The 9244-nt window shown below is 38.9% G+C and overlaps 1 non-coding gene across 1 annotated transcript; it reads right to left on the reverse strand.

Moving 5' to 3' along the window:
• Nucleotides 1-8298: 8298 nt before the first annotated feature.
• Nucleotides 8299-8406, reverse strand: LOC112745701 (small nucleolar RNA R71). The gene has a single exon (XR_003173615.1). It is a non-coding gene; the product is annotated as a small nucleolar RNA R71 (small nucleolar RNA).
• Nucleotides 8407-9244: the final 838 nt, after the last annotated feature.

Consider the following 9244-nt stretch of genomic DNA (forward strand, 5'->3'; position numbering starts at 1 on the left):
ATTGATTCGTTGATGAGGGTAGAATCTTGCTAAGAATTTGTTCACCACATCCTCCCAAGTTGTCAAGCTCTCCCTTGGGAAGGATTCCAGCCACTTGGCTGCCTTGTCTCTGAGTGAGAAAGGAAACAAGAGCAGTCTATAGGCGTCAAGATGAACACCATTAGATTTTACTGTGTCACATATTCTCAGGAAGGTGGTCAAATATTGATTGGGGTCTTCTTGAACACCTTCTCCAAACGAACAGTTGTTCTGAACAAGGGTGATGAGCTGTGGTTTAAGTTCAAAGTTGTTGGCATGGATTGTTGGCTTTTGGATGCTACTTCCACAATTGCCTGGGTTTGGATTAATGTAAGAGCCCAAAACTCTTCTATCCTCCCTAGCATGATTTGCTCCACCTCCTCTGCCATGGTTGTGAGTCTTTTCTTCATGATGATTTTCCATGTTTTCTTCCATGTTTGGTTCAAAGTATTCCTCAAACTGTTCTTCCTCTTCTTCAGCACCAACTACTCATTTTTCTTTTGCCTCCCTCCTTAGTCTAAGGAAGGTTCTCTCCGGTTCAGAAGCAAAGGAAGTTAAAGCCCCGCTTCTTCTCCCTGTCATACAACCAACAAGTACAAGCAGAGAAAATAGGTGCAGACAGTATTTATGTCAGAATTGCTGTTAGTTGTGGGTGATGCAATATATCAAACAGTTAGTGGGTTAGCAAACAGAATTGAAAATAACAAAGAAAAACAAAAGAGTAGAGAGAGAAGGGAAGAAGTTTAACTAAAACAAAAAGTAAATCACTCAAACAGAAAATGAAATTCACAAAATAAAATGCTCAATCTAGTGATCTTCCAATCTAATCATTGTTGATGCACAATCAATCCCCGGCAACGGCGCCATAAACTTGATGCAAGGGAAACTTGTCTCTCAACAAATCTCCCTTCGGCAAGTGCACCGAAGTTATCGCCATAAATTTAATTAGAAGAATGTTCTAGTTGAGCTAATCCAGAAATTGGGTTGAGAGTTGCAGAAAATAAAATGGCGGGAATGTAAATAACAGAAAAGTAAATGCTAGAATTAAAGGACTGGAAGTAAATGACTGAAAATAAATTACAGAATTGTAAATGGGAATGGGGGATTTGCTCATAAAAGTAAATGGCAGAAATTAAAGAGAATGGGTAAGATCAGAGATGGGGAGTTCATTGGGCTTAGGAGATGTTGCAATTCTCCGGATCAAGTTCATTTTCATCTCTTCCTCAATCAATGCACTCATTGATTTCCTGCATGTCCCAAAAACGAGCGGACCTCCCTCACGGATGAGGGGTGAGGCAAAGTGGTGATAACATCGACCTTGGCCGGGTCTACAGAAATGCCTTCATGAGATACTACATGTCCTAACACTATACCTTGTTGTACCATAAAGTGACATTTTTCAAAATTTAAGACAAGGTTAGTGTCAACACATCTAGCTAGGACCTTGGCCAAGCTCTCTAAACAATAATCAAACGAAGTACCATAAACGCTAAAGTCGTCCATAAAGTCTTCCAGACAATTCTCCATTAGATCGGAGAAGACACTCGTCATGCATCGCTGAAAAGTAGCGGGTGCGTTACATAGTCCAAATGGCATCCTTTTATAGGCAAAGGTGCCAAACGGACAAGTAAACGTGGTCTTCTCCTGATCTTCAGGAGCAATATGTATCTGGAAGTAGCCAGTAAATTCATCAAGAAAACAGTAGTGAGATTTACCTGCCAAGCGGTCTAGCATCTGATCGATGAAGGGTAAGGGGTAATGGTCCTTCCGTGTAGTGGCGTTCAATCTTCTGTAGTCAATACATACTCGCCACGCATTTTGTACTCTTTTAGTGACCAATTCACCGTCGTCCTTCTTGACCGTTGTGATGCTCGACTTTTTGGGGACAACCTGAATCGGGCTCACCCACTCCCTGTCGGAGATTGGGTATATGATATCCGCATCCAATAATCGGGTGACCTCTTTCTTCACTACATCGAGGATGGTTGGGTTAAGCCTCCTTTGCGGTTGCCTAACCGGCTTAGCTCCATCTTGGAGAAATATCCTATGCATGCACTTGCGGGGGTCAATTCCCACAATATCCGCTAGGCTCCATCCTATTACTTTCTTGTACTTTCTTAGAACATCTAGGAGCTTTTCCTCTTCTTCACTTGAGAGCTCACTAGCAATAATGACCGAAAACCTTCGGTTATCCTCTAAGAAAGCATACTTGAAATGAGATGGAAGGGGCTTCAGTTCACTTTTTGTCTCAAGATGAGGTTCCTTTTCATCAAGCTCATGGGACTCATTCTTGACAACTTCCTCATGTTCATCTTCTTGGTTATCCGTCTCCTCAACAATGGGGTAGCACAACTTGTCATGGTCTTCTTCTTGCACTTCCACTACCACTTCATCAATCACATCACATCGGAGCACGGAATGTTCTTCGGGAGGATGTTTCATGGCTTCCTCTAAATTGAACTTGATAATCTTGTCTCCAACCCCAAAGGAATATATACCGGTGAAGGCATCTAACTTAAATTTGGAGGTTTTGAGGAAGGGTCTACCAAGTAGAACGGAGGATGAGCTTCTATTTTCTGCTGGAGGCATTTCAAGGATGTAAAAGTCAACCGGAAAAACCAAGTCCTTAATTGCCACGAGTACATCTTCCGCTATCCCCATCACTGTGATTACACTTTTATTGGCAAAGGCAAACCTCGCCGCCGACTTCTTCAATAGAGCTAAATTCAACCGCACATAGATAGAAAGTGGCATGATGCTTACACAAGCTCCCAAGTCACACATACAATCATGAAAAGTGTGTCCACCAATACAACAAGACACTAAGCACGGTCCAGGGTCACCACATTTTCTTGGAATAGGTTCCATCAAGGAAGAAATTGAACTACCCAAGGATAATGTCTCCAATTCTCCTATCCTATCCTTGTGTGTACACAAGTCTTTCAAAAATTTTGCATACTTTGGAATTTGTTGAATAGCATCAAGGAGTGGTATGGTTACCTCAACCTTTTTGAACACTTGAAGCATGTTCAAATCAAACTCCGATGTTTTCTTTGCCTTCTTCACCATGGAAGGGAATGGAATAGGAATGGACTCATCCACTATAGCTTTCCTCTTGGGTTCCTTGAGGTTTACTCCTTCTTCCTCATGCCTTTTGTCTACCACCTCTTCTTCATGTGGAGCTTCAACAAATACCTCTTCCTCATGATATTCTCCGATGACCCTTGGAGGTATCTCCTTTAATGTAGTCCCCGACCATAGAGTGACGGCATTGTGACCGCCTCTTGGGTTTGGTTGGGGTTGGGATGGAAGGTTAGAGGAACTTGAGGGTTGGTTGGTGTTGTTATTGGGGGTTGGTGGTTGGCTTGACATGTTCATCCATGAAAGCATGTTGGTGAGGTTGGCCAATTGAGTATTCAAGGCCTCGAATTGAGCCTTGTTGCTCTCATCTTGTTTTTCCATGGCGGCTCTAAGCTCATCAACTTGATTGTTGGAAGATGGAGGGGTTTGGTTTTGGTTTTATTGTCTATGGTGTGGTGCTTGGTACTTGGTGTAGTTGTTTTGGTTTTGGTTGGAGTGGCCTTGGTTGGCTTGGTAGTTGGTGTTGTTATGGTGATATTGGGATGAAGATTGGTTGTTGTTGTGATGAGAAGAAGGGTTGTTCCACCTTTGGTGTTGATTGCTTCTTTGTGCATTATCTCTCCACCCTTGATGTTGATTACCACCTTGATGGTAATTGTTTTGACCTTGAGGAGGGTAGGGTGGACGGTTGTTGTAATTCACATTGGCTACCACAAGAGCATGTTCCTCTTGAATTTGATGGCATTGGTCGGTGTAATGTGTGGTGTTAGCGCACAAACCACAAATCCTAGGAGGGCCTTCAAGTTGAGCAACCGGAGGTGGGGCTTGGACAGCTTGGATGGAGTAGTATTCCTTTTGATCCCTTTGGATTTGTGTAAGGATGGTGGTCATATCCCCAAGTGCTTTGGTTAGACTTGATTCAGAAGGGGATGGTTCTACCACACCCTTGAGAGGATTACCCGGTGAGCAATCTTCTATCTTCCGCACAAAGACCTCCGGTAAAGTAGCTAATGAGCAAGTGAGTGGTCATTCCGTGGTGTTCACATGACTCCAATAGCCTCTTGAACTGAGACCAATATTCGTACAAACTCTCTTGGTCTCTTTGCATTATACCCAAAATCTCTTTCCGGATATAGTCGGTCTTTGATGAGCGGATAATTTATACGCTTTTTGGCATTGTTTTTAGTATGTTTTTAGAAGAATCTAGTTACTTTTAGGGATGTTTTCATCAGTTTTATGTTAAATTCACATTTCTGGACTTTAGTATGAGTTTGTGTATTTTTCTGTGATTTCAGGTATTTTCTGGCTGAAATTGAGGGACTTGAGAAAAAATCAGATTCAGAGGTTGAAGAAGGACTGCTGATGCTCTTGGATTCTGACCTCCCTGCACTCAAAATGGATTTTCTGGAGCTACAGAACTCAAAATGGCGCGCTTCCAATTGCGTTAGAAAGTAGACATCCAGGGCTTTCCAGCAATATATAATAGTTCATACTTTTTCTAAGTTTAGATGACGCAAACTGGCGTTTAACGCCAGCTCTCTGTTCAATTCTGGCGTCCAGCGCCAGAAACAAGTTGCAAAGTGGAGTTCAACGCCCAAAATGGCACAAAAGCTGACGTTCAACTCCAAGAATGACCTCTCCACGTGTAGACTTCAAGTTCAGCCCTAGCACATACCAAGTGGGCCCCGAAAGTGGATTTATGCATCAATTACTTACTTCTGTAAACCATAGTAGCTAGTTTATTATAAATAGGACCTTTTACTATTGTATTAGACATCTTTGGATTATATTTTGATCTATTGATCACGTTTGGGGCTGGCCATTCGGCCATGCCTGGACCATTATTACTTATGTATTTTCAACGGTAGAGTTTCTGCACTCCAAAGATTAAGGTGTGGAGCTCTGCTGTTCCTCAAAGATTAATGCAAAGTACTACTGTTTTCTATTCAATTCATCTTATTTCGCTTCTAAGATATTCATTCGCACTTCAACCTGAATGTGATGAACGTGACAATCATCATCATTCCCTATGAACGCGTGCCTGACAACCACTTCCGTTCTATATTAGATTGAATGAGTATCTCTTAGATCTCTTAATCAGAATCTTCGTGTATAAGCTAGATTGATGGCGGCATTCATGAGAGTCCGGAAAGTCTAAACCTTGTCCGTGGTATTCCGAGTAGGACTCTGGGATTGAATGACTGTGACGAACTCCAAACTCGCGAGTGCTGGGCGTAGTGACAGACGCAAAAGGATAGTAAATTCTATTCCAGTATGATCGAGAACCTCCAAGATGATTAGCCATGCAGTGACAGCGCATCGGACCATTTTCACAGAGAGGAATAGGATGCAACCAACGACAAGGGTGATGCCTCCAGATGATTATCCGTGCTGTGACAGAGCATTTGGACCATTTTCCCGAGAGGATTGAAAGTAGCCATTGGCACCGGTGACATCCTTACATAAAGCCAGCCATAGAAAGGAGTAAGACGGATTAGATGAAGACAGCAGGAAAGCAGAGGTTCAGAGGAATGAATGCATCTCCATACGCTTATCTGAAATTCTCACCAATGATTTACATAAGTATTTCTATCCTTATTTTAATATTAATTTTGAAAACTCCATAACTATTTTATATCCGCCTGACTGAGATTTACAAGGTGACCATAGCTTGCTTCATACCAACAATCTCCGTGGGATTGACCCTTACTCAGGTAAGGTTTATTACTTGGACGACCCAGTGCACTTGCTGGTTAGTTATGCGAAGTTGTGAAGATATGTTTAGACCATGGTTCTGCGCATCCGTTTTTGGTGCCATCACCAGGGAATCAATTTCGAACAATAATTCACAACCTGAGTAACAATTTCGCATACCAAGTTTTTGGCGCCGTTGCCGGGGATTGTTCGAGTTTGGACAACTGACGGTTCATCTTGTTGCTCAGATTGGGTAACTTTCTTTTCGTTTTCTTTTCAAAAAGTTTTCAAAAATCTTTCAAAAAAATCTTTCAAAAAATTTCTCCTTTGTTTTCAAAAAAAAAAGAAAAAAAAATAAAAATGTTTTCAAAAATATATTTTTCTTCAAAATTTTTAAGAATGAATTCTAGTTTTTCATGAAGCATGTTGAAGCCTGGCTGGCTGTAAAGCCATGTCTAATTCTTCTGGATAGGGCATGTCAGGCGTGTCATGTCTGAGTTACATACTAAAGCTTGGCTGGCTATTAAGCCATGCCTGACCCTTTGATTGGAGCTTTAGACTAAAGAGCATAAGATTCCTGGAATTCATATTAAAAATTTTGGAATCCTTATTTTTGTTTTTCAAATAATTTTCGAAAAAATACAAAAAAATTAGAAAATCATAAAAATCAAAAATATTTTTTGTGTTTCTTGTTTGAGTCTTGAGTCATGTTATAAGTTTGGTGTCAATTGCATGTCCATGTTGCATTTTTCGAAAAAATTCATGCATTCATAGTGTTCTTCATGATCTTCAAGTTGTTCTTGGTAAGTCTTCTTGTTTGATCTTTGCATTTGCATGTTTTGTGTCTTTTCTTGTTTTTCATATGCATTCCTGAATTCTTTATGTCTAAGCATTAAAGAATTCTAAGTTTGGTGTCTTGCATGTTTTCTTTGCATTAAAAATTTTTCAAAAATGTGTTCTTGATGTTCATCATGATCTTCATAGTGTTCTTGGTGTTCATCTTGACATTCATAGCATTCTTGCATGCATTCATTGTTTTGATCCATAACTTTCATGCATTGCATCAATTTTTTTCTCTCTCATCATAAAAATTTAAAAATCAAAAAAATATCTTTCCCTTTTTCTCTCTTAAAATTTCGAAAATTAGATTTGACTTTTTCAAAAATTTTTAAAATCTAGTTGTTTTTATGAGTCAAATCAAATTTTCAATTTAAAAAAAAATCTTATCTTTTTCAAAAATCAAATCTTTTTTCAATTTTTTTTAGTTATTTTCGAAAATTTCAAAAATATTTTTCAAAAATCTTTTTCTTAATTTTACATCATATTTTCGAAAATAACATCATCAATTAATGTTTTGATTCAAAAATTTCAAGTTTGTTACTTACTTGTTAAGAAAGATTCAAACTTTAAGTTCTAGAATCATATCTTGTGATTTCTTGTGAATCAAGTCATTAATTGAGATTTTAAAAATCAAATCTTTTTCAAAAACTAATTTCTATCATATCTTTTCTAACTTCCTAACTTCTTATCTTTTCAAAATTTGTTTCAACTAACTAACTAACTTTTTGTTTGTTTCTTACCTTTTTCAAAACTACCTAACTAACTCTCTCTCTCTAATTTTCGAAAAAATCTTCCCTCTTTTTCAAAATTTCTTTTTAATTAGACTAATTATTTTATTTTTTATTTTCGAAAAACTACTAACCTTTTTCAAAAACTATTTTCGAAAATCACTAACTCTTTTTCAAAAATTATTTTCGAAAATTCTCTCCTCCTCTCATCCCCTTCTATTTATTTATTCATCTACTAACATTTCTCTTCGTCTCACATCTCTGCTCCTATCATCACCTTTGTGTTTGGATTCTTCATTCTTCTTCACCCCTATTCCTTTTCTTCTTCTACTAACAATAAGGAATCTCTTTACTGTGACATAGAGAATTCCTCTTCTTTTCTTTTTCTCTTCTCTTTCTTATGAGCAGGGACAAAGAAAAAGGCATTCCTGTTGAAGCTGATCCAGAACCTGAAAGGACTCTGAAGAGAAAACTAAGAGAAGCTAAATTACAACAATCCAGAGACAACCTTATTGAAAATTTCGAACAAGTAAAGGAGATGGCAGCTGAACCCAACAACAATAATGCAAGGAGAATGCTTGGTGACTTTACTGCACCTAATTCCAATTTACATGGAAGAAGCATCTCCATTCCTACCATTGGAGCAAACAATTTTGAGCTGAAACCTCAGCTAGTTTCTCTGATGCAGTAGAACTGCAAGTTTCATGGACTTCAATCTGAAGATCCTTTTCAGTTCTTAACTGAATTCTTGCAGATCTGTGATACTGTTAAGACTAATGGAGTAGATCCTGAAGTCTACAGGCTCATGCTTTTCCCTTTTGCTGTAAGAGACAGAGCTAGAATATGGTTGGACTCTCAACCCAAAGACAGCCTGAACTCTTGGGATAAGTTGGTCACGGCTTTCTTAGCCAAGTTCTTTCCTCCTCAAAAGCTGAGCAAGCTTAGAGCTGATGTTCAAACCTTCAGACAGAAAGAAGGTGAATCCCTCTATGAAGCTTGGGAAAGATACAAGCAGCTGACCAAAAAGTGTCCTTCTGACATGCTTTCAGAATGGACCATCCTGGATATATTCTATGATGGTTTATCTGAGCTATCAAAGATGTCATTGGATACTTCTGCAGATGGATCCATTCACCTAAAGAAAACGCCTTCAAAACCTCAAGAACTCATTGACATGGTTGCTAATAACCAGTTTATGTACACTTCTGAGAGGAATCCTGTAAGTAATGGGACGCCTATGAAGAAGAGAGTTCTTAAAATTGATACTCTGAATGCCATATTGGCTCAGAATAAAATATTGACTCAGCAAGTCAATATGATTTCTCAGAGTCTGAATGGAATGCAAGCTGCATCCAACAGTACTCAAGAGGCATCTTCTGAGGAAGAAGCTTATGATTCTGAAAACCCTGCAATAGCAGAGTTAAAATACATGGGTGAACCATATGGAAACACCTACAATCCATCATGGAGAAATCACCCAAATCTCTCATGGAAGGATCAAAAGCCTCAACAAGGCTTTAATAATGGTGGACGAAATAGGTTTAGCAATAGCAAGCCTTTTCCATCATCCACTCAGCAACAGACAGAGAATTCTGAGCAGAATCCATCTAGCTTAGCAAATTTAGTCTCTGATCTATCTAAGGCCACTGTGAGTTTCATGAATGAAACAAGGTCTTCTATTAGAAATTTGGAAGTACAAGTGGGCCAGCTGAGTAAAAAGATCACTGAAATCCCTCCTAGTACTCTCCCAAACAATACAGAAGAGAATCCAAAAGGAGAGTGCAAGGCCATTGAATTAATTACCATTGTTTTTAGTATGTTTTTAGTAGAATCTAGTTACTTTTAGGGATGTTTTCATCAGTTTTTATGTTAAATTCACATTT

This window comes from Arachis hypogaea, chromosome 14, assembly GCF_003086295.3.
Source record: "Arachis hypogaea cultivar Tifrunner chromosome 14, arahy.Tifrunner.gnm2.J5K5, whole genome shotgun sequence".
NCBI lineage: Eukaryota > Viridiplantae > Streptophyta > Magnoliopsida > Fabales > Fabaceae > Arachis > Arachis hypogaea.